General features: G+C 34.7%; 1 long non-coding RNA gene across 4 annotated transcripts in view; it reads right to left on the reverse strand.

Moving 5' to 3' along the window:
* Positions 1-12,264, reverse strand: part of LOC118521388 (uncharacterized) — a 212,601-nt gene that overhangs the window by 106,101 nt on the left and 94,236 nt on the right. For 2 of the 4 annotated variants that reach the window (XR_013441817.1, XR_013441820.1), the window contains exons 6-7: positions 9,978-10,151; positions 9,533-9,739 (exon numbers count right to left, since the gene is read on the reverse strand). The exons of 1 other annotated variant lie outside the window; for it this stretch is intronic. This is a non-coding gene — a long non-coding RNA (uncharacterized LOC118521388). The remainder of the gene's footprint in view (positions 1-9,532; positions 9,740-9,977; positions 10,152-12,264) is intronic. One more of the 4 variants, XR_013441819.1, reaches the window with a different exon arrangement.

A 12,264-nucleotide genomic window follows, 5' to 3' on the forward strand; every position in this document is an offset into this window, starting at 1 on the left:
GGCATAAACTTTTCCAAAATAGAAGAAATAAAGAAGTTTTCAGATCAAACATGCCCACCAAGTGCTACATGGGATAAATGGCTGTATTTGGCCTGGAATTGTTCCAATCCAATAAAGATGCTAAAGTAAAAAATCCACCTTTGGAATGTACCATTTATTTAAAAATCTTTAGAAAAAGAAATGTAAAAATTTATATAGGCTGACTGAAAAGTTTCCTTAGCAACTCTGAAACTCAGAGGAAGACACACGTAAGTAAATTTAGAATTTCTAGTTAAAACCGTTGTAAGATTATATCAAACAATATTAAATTTATTATGTCTTCCTAAATTGCCTTCTCCATTTCTGTGGAGTAATAAAGTTGAAATAACCCAGAAAGTCAAAATGGAGGAAAAAATAAAGCTGGGGACAGGGGCAGTGCAATACTAAATTACTTGTACTACCTGAAAGAAGAGCAAAGTTGTATTAATGTTAGACTTAGGTAAGTAAATTATTGTAATATACAGGTCAGTAACTAAATGAATAAAACTGAAGTATATAATGACCAAGATAATAAAGGGAAAAATTATTTTTAAAAATATACTTAGTCATCTGGAGAGAAACAAACAAGGAGATAGATGGGGTGTGTCAAATTTAAAAAATAAATAAATAAAATGATAGACTCAAATAAAATACATCAGTAGCTACATTTAATGCGAACAGACTAAATGTTCCAGTTTAAGAAACAAAGATTTTCAATCTGGATTTTAAAAGGACATTGAATAGCACAAAAGCTGTCTGCCACATAACATTATGTATGTGTATCCATTTATGTATATACATATATTATATATAATGGCATACATGTATGTATATGAGTGTAGATATAAACATATATGCCAAAGATTATAATTTTCTGAAGATATTTTAAAAGTTGGAAAATAATACGTTAAGATGCCTTGAGATGACAATTACCTATCTGTGCTTCAGAATCTTCCCCAGTCAGCAAAATACATAAAAACACATAAGGCGTATTTATACACACCATCACACAGAGCTGTCACTTGTGTCTCAAGGTTTATACCAGGCATCCTGTTCAGTTCTATAGTAAGCTATCTATTAAAATTTACCAACCATTACATGAACATTAAGAGTTTGAATAAGATTCAAAAGTAATAATTCATGTATTTTCATAGTGTGAAAACTATTTCTTAAACTTTTACTCCCTGTAGATTAACTGTGACCATTACAGCGCTGCTGAATTTCCATGTTATTAGTTTTCTAAAGTTTCTTTGTCAAGGAATTCTGATAATTGAATTAATACTTAATTAGGATTTATGTAACTTGTTATAAAAGTGACTGTTTTTAGTGAACCCAAGACAGTCATATATACTCCTAATCTCATTGTGTTTTTCTTAGGTTTCTTACCAAGGGATTTCTTAATAAAGTGTTATTAAGTATTCAAAAACTAAAAAAAATAAATTAAAAGGACACTGAAAGATGTCTGGGTGGCTCAGTCAGTTAGGTATCCAACTCTTCATTTGGCTCAGGTCATGATCTCAGGGTCGTAAGATTAAGCTCCACATCAGGCTCCGTGCTCAGCAGGGAGTCTGCTGGAGATTTTCTCTCTCCCTCTCCCCTGCCCCACTTCTTGCTCTCTCACTATCTCTCTCTCAAATAAATAAATAAGACTTTAAAAAAATAATAAAAAATAAAAGGACATAGAAAAGTTAAAAGTAAAAGGATAGGAATAATGCAAATAATAACCAAAGTAAAATTGGTGTGTATATATATAAATATAACACAAAATCAACTTCAAGGGAAAAGGTACTAGAAATAAAGAGGTTTGGGGCGCCTGGGTGGCTCAGTCGGTTAAGCATCTGCCTTCAGCTCAGGTCATGATCCCAGGGTCCTGGGATTGAGCCCCTCGTCAGGTTCTCTGCTCAGCGTGGTCTACTTCTCCCTCTGCCTCTGCCACTCCCCCTGCTCATGCTCTCTCTCTCTCTCTCAAATAAATAAAATCTTTTAAAAAAATAGATTTCATAATGATAAAAATTTCAATTCACCAGGAAGATATAATTTTAGAATTATATGCACCTGATAATGTGACTACAAAATATGTAAACCAAAAGCTGAACAAGGACAAATAAACAAATACATATTATATTGAACGATTTCAGTAAATGATAAAACAAACAAAAAATAGGGACAAAATACTTGAACAACACAATTAACAAAGTGATCTCATAGACATACATAAAATACTGACTCTAACAACTGCAGAATGCACATTCTTATCAAGTACATGGAAGCATTTACAAAAAATTGACGACATGCTGAGTCATAAAGCAAGTCTCAACAAATTTCGAAGGATTGAAATCATACAGATAATGTTTTCTGACCCCCATACAATGTGGGAAGATAACTTCCAAAATCTCCATTTGTTTGTTGGAAAAATTATAAAATGACTTAAATGGTCAAAAATAAATAATGAGAGAAATTAGAAGATAATTTGAACTGAGTCATAATTTAAAAACCTGAATATTAGAACTTTAAGATGCAGCATGACAATACTTAGAAGGAAATATATAAACTGAATATATTAGAAAATAATGACTGAAAATTAATAAGCTAGGTATTTATCTCAAGAGATTAGACAAAAAGAAACAAAATAAAATTAAAGAGAATAGAAGGAAAGAAATAATAAAGATAGAGGACAGCTAATGAAGAAGAACCAACAAAGCTAAAAGTTTCTCCTTTGAAAAGACTAACAAAATTGACAAAACTTTGATGATATTATTCAGGAAAAAAAGAACAAATAACAAATATCAGAAGTAAAAAAGAGAACACCACTACTGATTCTGCACACATAAACAAAAAATAAGAGCATATTATTGACAACTTTGTCAATAATTTTGAAAATTTAAATGAAGTAGAAAAAAATCCTAGAAAAATACAATGTATCAAACTGGCATCAAAAGCAATAAAAAGCAATAGAGGGGCACCTGAGTGGCTCAGTCCGTTAAGCATCTGACTCTTGGTTTCAACTCAGGTAATGATCTCTGGGTGGTGGGATCCAGCCCCGCATTGGGTTCCACACTCAGCAAGGAGTCTGCTTGGGATTCTCTCTCTCCCTCTCACTCCCTTCCCCTTGCCCATGCATGGGCATGCACACGCACACACAAGCTCTCTCTCTCTTTCTAAAATAAATAAATAAATAAATAAATAAATAAATAAATAAATAAATCTTTTTTAAAAAGTTTTAAAAACGCAATAGAAAACTCTAAAGTCCTATAACCATTAAAGAAATTAAATCAGTAAAAAAAAAAAAGAAAAAAGCCTGCCCAGGCCTAGACAACTTTACTCTTATGTTCTCACAAACTTACAAAGAATAAACAATTTCCATTGTATATAAATTCTTCCAGAGAATAGAAAAATAAGAAATATTGCCCAATTTATTTAATGTGGCTAGCATAATTTTGATACCAAACTTGACAATGACAATATAAGAAAAGATTATTACCAAAAAAATGCTGTATCAATATTGGTTCAACAATTGTAATAAATGTCTATCACACTAATGCAAGACATTAATAATAGGGAAAATTGTGGGTGGGTGGGGAGGGTATATAGTAACTCTCTAATTTCTGCTCAATTTCTCCAAAAACCAAAGTATATTAATTAAAAATTTTTTAACTGAGAAAAAAAAAGAAGAAAATATTATAGACCAAACTCACTTACCGGCATACAGATGGAAAAATTCTAATAGAATATTAGCAAACCTAATCTAGCAACATATAAAAGTAATAATAGGTCATGATTAAGGTGTATTTATCCCAGAAATTCATGGTTGGTTTAATATTCAAAAATTAAGTAATGTAATTCACCATGTTAACAAATTAGAGAAAAATCACATGATCATCTCAATAGATGCAGATGAAACACTTAAAAAGATTTAACACCCATTTATGACTAAACCAAATAAAACTCTTAGCAAACAAGGAGCAGAAGGTAATTTCTTTAATCTTTACAAAACATAAAGCAAATATCATACTTAATTTAAATGCTGAAATTTTTCCATTGGAAATCAGAAACAGGACAAGGAAGACTGGCTATCACTGTTTCTAATCAACATTGTAGGGGAGGGCCCATTCATGAAGAAATTTTTAAAAATTAAAAATAAGAAACTAAAGCAGAGGGAAAAAAACCTGTCATTATTTACAGATGATAATGATTTTTATATAAAATCCAAATAAACTTGGAACAGCTGGGTGGCTCAGTTGGTTAAGCATCTGCCTTTGGCTCAGGTCATGATCCCAGGGTCCTAGGATTGAGTCTTGTGTCAGGCTCCCTGCTCAGCGGGGAGCCTGCTTCTCCCCCTCCCTCTGCAGCTCCCCCTGCTCATGCTCTCTCTCTCTCTGACAAATAAATAAATAAATAATTTTTTAAAAATCCAAATAAACTGTTAAAATTTAGAACAAAAAGGTTTAGCAAAGTCACTGAAAAATAATGTCCAAAACCTCTATTTCCTCCATATACCAGCAACAAATAGTTACAAAATTTAAGTTTACAAAAGATAGCATTTACAATAGCCTTTGTTTACAATAGCATTAAACATTACCAATTACTTAAGAATAAATCTAATAAAAGATTTCCAACACTGTTATAAAGAAAATCATAAAACTTTGTTCAGAGACATTGAAGGCAACCTAAGTAATGGAGAAGAATACCAGATTCAAGGAACACCCAGTAGTAAAAATATGTAACTTCTCCCCAAATTTATTTATAGATTCACACAATCTTATCAAAATCAAAAGTTTTCATGGAACTTGACAAACTACTTCTAAAATTTATATTGACATGCAAAAGGCCAAAAGCAATCAAGGCACTTTATTAGTTTCCTAGGGATGCTGTATATAACAAAGTACCACAAACTGGATGGCTTAAAACAACAAATTTATTGTCTCATAGTTCAGGTGGCTAGAATTCCAAAATCAAGGTGTTACCAGGTTGATGCGTCCTTTGAAACCTATACAGAGAATCCTTCCTTGTCTTTTCCATCTTCCGGTGGTTTCCTGACAATCTTTGGCTTTCCTTGGTTTGCAGCTGCATAACTCCAAGCTCTGCCTTCATGCTCACATAGCATTCTCTCTGTGTCTGTCTTTATATGGCCATCATCTTATAAGAACACCAGTCACATTAGAATGAGGGGCACCCTACTTCAATATGACCTCATCTTAACTAATTACCCCTGCAATCACCGTATTTCCAAATAAAGTCACATTCTGAGGTTTTAGAGATGTCAACATATCTTTTGTGGGGAGGACACAGTTCAGCTCATAACAGCACTTTTAAAGAGAAAGAACCAAGAGGAAAATTTGTTCTAGTAGACAACAAGACATATTACAAAGCTGTAGTAATCAGGACTGTATGGTGTTGCCACAGGGACAGGAAAGTAGAAGAGTAACAGAGCAGGAGAGCTGAGTAATGTCATTGAAATAGGTTTGTGTGACATTTGACTTGTGACAGAGGTGGCACTGCGGAGCAGTGAGGATGGAATGGACTTTCTAAAAGAAGATACCAGGATAATGAGAAAAATGAAATTGGACTCCTCTTTTATATCATACACAAAACTCAAATCCAGTGAATTTTAGAAAACATGGGATGATTCTTCTTGACCTTGGACTAGGGAAGGATTTTTCTAAACAAGCACTAAAAGTACTCATAATAGAAAAAAATGACTGATAAATTAAAATTAAAAACTACTTATAAACAACAGTATAGAAAGAGTGGAAATTCAACTCTAAGTGTAGGAAAAGATATTTGCCATGCATATAACTAATAAAGAACTAGTATCCAGAATATAAGAAACTGCTACAAATAACAAGGAAAAGGAAAAGTATACAAGAGTAAAAATGGTGAAAAGATTTGAAAAAGCACTTCACAAAAGAGGAAATTCCAATGACCAATATCATATTTTAAAATGTTTGGTGTCAATGAACAAACATTTCTTCAAAGAAGACATCCAGGTGGTCAACACACACATGAAAAGATGTTCAACATCACTCATCATCAGGGTTATCCAAATCAAAACCACAATGAGATATCACCTCAGACTTGTCAGAATGCCTACAATCAAAAACACAAGAAACAACAAGTGTTGGTGAGGATATAGAGAAAAGGGATCTTTGTGCACTGTTGGTGGGAATGCAAACTGGTGCAGCCACTGTGAAAGACAGTATGGATGTTCCTCAAATAATTAAAAATAGAACTATCCTACAATCCAGGAATTGCACTGCTGGATGTTTACCCAAAGAATACAACAACACTAATTCAAAAGGATATATGCACCCCTATGTTTATTGCAGCATTATTTACAGTAGCCAAATTATGGAAGCACCCAAAGTGTCCATCAATAGATGAATGGGTAAAGATGTGGTATACATACACATAGAATATTATTCAGCCATGAAAAAGAATGAAATCTTGCCATTTGCAATGACAGGGATGGAGCTAGAGAGTATAATGCTAAGTGAAATAAGTCAGAAAAAGACAAATATCATATGATTTCACTTATATGTGGAATTTAAGAAACAAAACAAATGGGGGCATGTGGCTGGCTCAATCAGTAGAGCATGCAACTCTTGATCTCAGGGTTGTGAGTTCAAGCCCCAAATTGGGTGTAGAGATTACTTAAAAAATAAAATCTTAAAAAAAAAGAAACAACAAACAAACAAAGGAGGAAAAAAGAGGGAGACAAACCAAGAAACAGACTCTTAACTATATAGAACAAACTGATGGTTACCAGAGGGGAAATGTATGGGGGGATGGGTGAAATAAGTGATGGGGAATAAGGAGTGCACTTCTTGTGATGAGCCCCAGATGTTCTATGGAAGTGTGAATCACTATATTATACAAAAGGAGGCATGTAAAGTAGAGCAGATTTGAGCATATAGGTGACAAGTTCCATTTTGTACATTATGATACCAAGGTTCCAGAACATATCCCACTGCTGATATTTAGCTGACCATTGGAATTAGATCTTGTATATATTTTATAAGTATGTGTTATGGGCTGAATGTTTGTATCTCCCAAAAATTTATTTGTTAAGCACTAATCCCCAATTAAATGATGTTTGGGAGTGGGGTCTTTGGGAGATAATTAGGCTTAGATGAGGCATGAGGATGGGGCACCATGATGGAGTTAGTGTCCTTATAAGAAGAGGAAGAAAGACTGGAGTTTTCTCTCTCCACTATGTGAGGACACAGCAAGAAGGTGGCTGTCTACAAGCTAAAATGAGATTCTTTACAAGGGAACCAAAGTGGCTGGCATCTTGATCCTAGGCTTCCCACCCTCCAGAACTGTGGGTAATAAATTTTTGTTGCTTAAGCTACTAAGTCTATGGTATTTTGTTACGATAGCCCAAACTGACTAATACAATATGGGAGGGAAAAAGAGAGGGAAAGTCATCTAGTAGAGAAGGTGGGGCTGTAGATATGGATTTGGAGGTCAACCACACACAGCTAACAGTGGATCTCAAGAGACCAGATAAGCCTAAAATTGAATAAAAATAAAGAAAAAGAAGAAAAGATGCTAAGATCAAATCCTTGAGGAACAACTAAAGCTATAGAAGAAAGGATGAGACAAATAATTGTTGGCAGAGAGGTGGGGAAACCAGGAGAATATAATGTAAAGAAGCCAAAAGACAGGGCATCTGGGTCACTAAGTCAGCTAAGCGTCTGACTCTTGGTTTTGGCTCAGGTCATGATCTCAGGATTCTGAGATCAAGATTGAGCCCACCCCACCTCGGGCTCCCCGCTTAGTGCAGAGTCTGCTGGAGATTCTTTCTCCCTCTCCCTCTCCCTCTGCCCCTACCCCGGCACACAGGCACTCTCGCTCTTTCTCTCTCTCTCAATCTCTCCAATAAATAAATAAATAATCTTAAAAGAAGAAGAAGAAGAAGAAGCCAGAACAGGAAAGAGTTTCAGGATTTGGCCAACAGTGGGTTAGAGAACTGAGAGAAAGCGATTGTGCTCAATGACAAACAGAACAATTTTTAGTCACCTTAAACAGAGTGGTTTCAGTGGATTGTTGAGGGCAGAAGTCAGGCTACAAAGTTATGGAATTTCTGGATCACCCTAACGCAGAGGAAGTGAATATGGTCCTTTCAAGACTTTTGGTAGTGAAAGGGAAATAACATGAGAGTAGTAAAGTCAGAAGAAAGGGACTTTTTCTAGATGAAGAAGAGTACTATGGTTTTAGAAAGACCACAATGAGGAAATATTAAAGATGCAAGATGGTGTTCAGAGTGGATAAATGAGGGAACAATGTTCTGAGAGATGGAAGAGCACAAGTGCAGGAGCTAGTCTTTGAAAGGAGGAAGAACACACCCTGCTTGAGGCAGAAGAATCTTCAATCTAAAGTGTATAACATGAAATGAAAACTCATCAGAGACCAAAGCATTAATAAAAGAAAAGAAAACTCTTGTGCACTGTTGGTGGGAAGTTAAATTGGTGCAGCCACTGTGGAAAACAGTATGGAGATTCCTCAAAAAATTAAAAATGAGGGCACCTGGGTGGCTCAGATGGTTGAGCGTCTGCCTTCAGCTCAAGTCATGGTCTCCAGGTCCTGGGATTGAGCCCCGCATCGGTCTGCCAGTTCAGCAGGGAGTCTGCTTCTCCCTCTCCCTCACTTCACCCCTGCTTGTGCTCTCTCTCTCAAATGAACAAATTTCAAAAAATTAAAAATGGAACTGCTATGTAGTCCAGAAATTCCACTTCTGGGTATTTATTTAAAGAAAACAAAAACACTAACTCAAAAAGATATATGCACCCTATGTTCATTCCAGCATTATTTATAAAAGCCAAGATATGGGAACAACATAAGTGTCCATCAACAGTCGAATGGATAAAGAAAATTTGATATAGATATAGAGATAGATCTAGATGGATATAGAGCAAGAGAGAATGAAATATTATTCAGTCATAAGAAAGAACAAAATCTTGCCATTTGTGACAACATGGATGGACCTTGAGGGCATTACTTTAGGTGAAATAAGTCACTTATTAAGTCATAGAAAGACAAATACAGCATGATCTCACTTATACGAAGAATCTTTAAAAAAAAAAAAAAAAGACAACCCAGCTCATAGATACAGAAAATGGATTGCTTGGTACCAGAGGCAAGGAAGAGTTGGGGAAGGGGGAACAGCATTGGGGAGAAATGAGTGAAGGAAGTCAGAAGGAACAAACTTCCAGTTATAAAATAAGTAAGTAAAGAGATATAATTTACAGCATGATGACTACAGTTAATAATACTATATTGCATAATTGAAAGCTGCTAAGAGTAGATCTTTTAAGAAAGAAAGTATTTTTACTTTTAATGCCTTAAAATGAAGTCCAGTCATTAAGAGAATTGATTCCCCAAATAACGAATACAGCAGCTATTTAAGGGGAAAAAAATGCAAGGTTACCAAGGTAACAATAAACTTGTTTATGGTGGGCAAAAGCAGACATTTCCTCACATGGTTACCACATGGGCAAGGATCACCACCTACCTGTAGATGGCAGAAGTCGGGGATGAATATTTTTTCATCAGGGACTTCTCAGTAAGGACTCAGAAAGGTTTCATTACTCAGGGGCTCATGTTAGATGTGTTGTTGCTTTGGGTTTGTTTTTACTATGGTCCATGATGTGCTTTCCATGTTGCTCTCAGAATTACAGTCATCTGTAGTCAATGAATGTGTCTGTGATAAAGTGTAGACCTTGAGGAAAATGCAAAATGCTTGAGATGGACAGCGTAGGAAACGAGAGGGAGTCAGTTGTAGATTGCATTCCAAATATCCCAAAATACCAAAGAGGGTGAAAACAGGAAAGTTATCCAATCCACCCTCATCAGTATGTTTGGAGGGGGAAAATGAGGCCTAGAGAAATGGCTTAATGAAAAGCAAAGTTTGGAACATAGGACTGTCAACCCATAGTCCAGTGTTCTTTATGCCTTACCATATTGCCATGTAAAATCAAAGTTTTCTGGAGCCCAATTCCTTGTGAGTTATGTAATGTGTGCAGAGGAATGGAATCCTAGCATGAACAGTAAAATAAGCAGTTCCCATACTTTCATATGCCAGGTAGGTGTCTTTGATTATCCTTATTCTGGTCTTTGCCAAACTCTCTGGTCTAGGAGAGAAAAAAAGGCACACGATATTTCCTTTTTAAATTCCTAAAATAAATTATAAGCACTATAGGCACAAATTTAGAATAAAAAGTTATCTAATAGTATAGGATTTTATAATAAGCTGGTATTTAAAAAATATTTCCTATAGCTTCTTAATTTCTAAATTTAATCAAGAGCTCATTTAGAGTGAGATAAATTAATCTGAGGAACTATTAAAATAAATGTACTTATTTAATCACAAAATCTACTAAAATATTGAAAATTTCTAAATCTCTTACTAATATGAAATCATATTACTTAGTTGTTCTGGAAATAAAAAGAAATTTAAGTACAGCTTGAAGACAAGAATAAAAGGGTAGATTAGAGAAACACTTCATTAATCTTCTACTACATTTTAATCATCCCAGAGAACAGTAAAATGTTGATGTGTGTAAAATAGCCAAATGAAGCTAATCAATTTATACAAAAATGAGAAAGTCATGGAAAATATCTTTCTATAAAACTGTGGTACTAGTTTTTAAATGATCAGTTTCTGTTTTTAATTATCTTCTAATTTGCAGAACAGCAATCTGAATATATACTCTAGGAAAAATCATAATTAGATAAGGCTCATTTTCTTAAAGTTATCCATGTTAGATCTGAATGTGAAGAGTTGTCAAAAATAATCTCAAGGCAGCTGTTTCCAATTATGCTTATTTTGACAACTGAAAATGAGTAAACAAACCAAAAATAGTTTAATATTTCGACCAATGTAGCTCCTTAATACTAAACAAAATAATCATGCTTTATATTGGTATAAAATTTAAGAAGCATATTTTAATGTTTAAACAGAAAGGAATTATTTTCTTAAATTCTGCAAAAGTTAATTATTATACAAATTCAGGTAGATGATGTACAAAGTATATCTTCATAAACAAAAATTCCAAATCCTCATCAGTAAATGAGATATTCAAATCCACTCAACACAAGCATTCATAAAAGGTTTCCACCATATTTGATATTTGAGGAAAGAGTCAAGTATAATGTCAATACCATTAATAATATAAATATGACTCAGATTTCCTAAATACTCTCCATTCTGCTAAGAGTAGATTCCTACCTACCTTCATTCTTTAAAAACAACAACAAACTTTTTTTTTTAAAGATTTTATTTATTTATTTATTTGACAGAGAGAGACACAGCGAGAGAGGAAACACAAGCAGGGGGAGTGGGAGAGGGAGAAGCAGGCTTCCCGCTGAGCAGAGAGCCCGATGTGGGGCTTGATCCCAGGACCCTGGGATCATGACCTGAGCCGAAGGCAGACGCTTAACAACTGAGCCACCCAGGCGCCCCAACAACAAACTTTTATAGGAATGTCAACTGTTTGGAAGGAATATTTTTTCATATATGGAAACAAAGTATAAGTAATACAGATGAGGCAGAAAGAGGAAAAAGAAACATGAACAAGAGTTGTCAAGCACACAAAAGTCCAAGAATAATACAGTGCAAACAGCACAGGAATCTGGGTTTTCCTCATCTAGACTGCTATGAAATATTGGGGACAGCATTTTATCTTCGTACTTTTTGGTACGCAATTGATGGATTGTTGAACGTTACATCTGAAACTAGTGATGTTCTAGAGGTTGGCTAACTGAATAAAACAAACAAAAAACGATCAAAACATCTTTAAAATTAGGACCCATTCTTCCTTCATTACAAATCTGCATTTTTCTCGAAGCTTGCATTAAGACCTTTTTATGGAAGTAAGAGGGACTTTTCTCCATAGAAAACAAGTAAGGTCTGTACCTCTGAAACAAATAATACATTATATGTTAAAAAAAAGAGAAAGAGAGAGAGAAAATAGTAGGAAGGGAAAAATGAAGGGGGGGGAATCGGAGGGGGAGAGGAACCATGAGAGACTATGGACTCTGAGAAACAAACTGAGGGTTCTAGAGGGGAAGGGTGTAGGGGGATGGGTTAGCCTGGTGATGGGTATTAAAGAGGGCACATTCTGCATGGAGCACTGGGTGTTATACGCAAACAATGAATCATGGAACACTACATCAAAAACTAATGATGTAATGTATGGTGATTAACATAATAAAATTAAATTTAAAAAAAGAAAACAAGTAAGG

Source organism: Halichoerus grypus, chromosome 10 (assembly GCF_964656455.1).
Source record: "Halichoerus grypus chromosome 10, mHalGry1.hap1.1, whole genome shotgun sequence".
NCBI classification, from domain to species: domain Eukaryota; kingdom Metazoa; phylum Chordata; class Mammalia; order Carnivora; family Phocidae; genus Halichoerus; species Halichoerus grypus.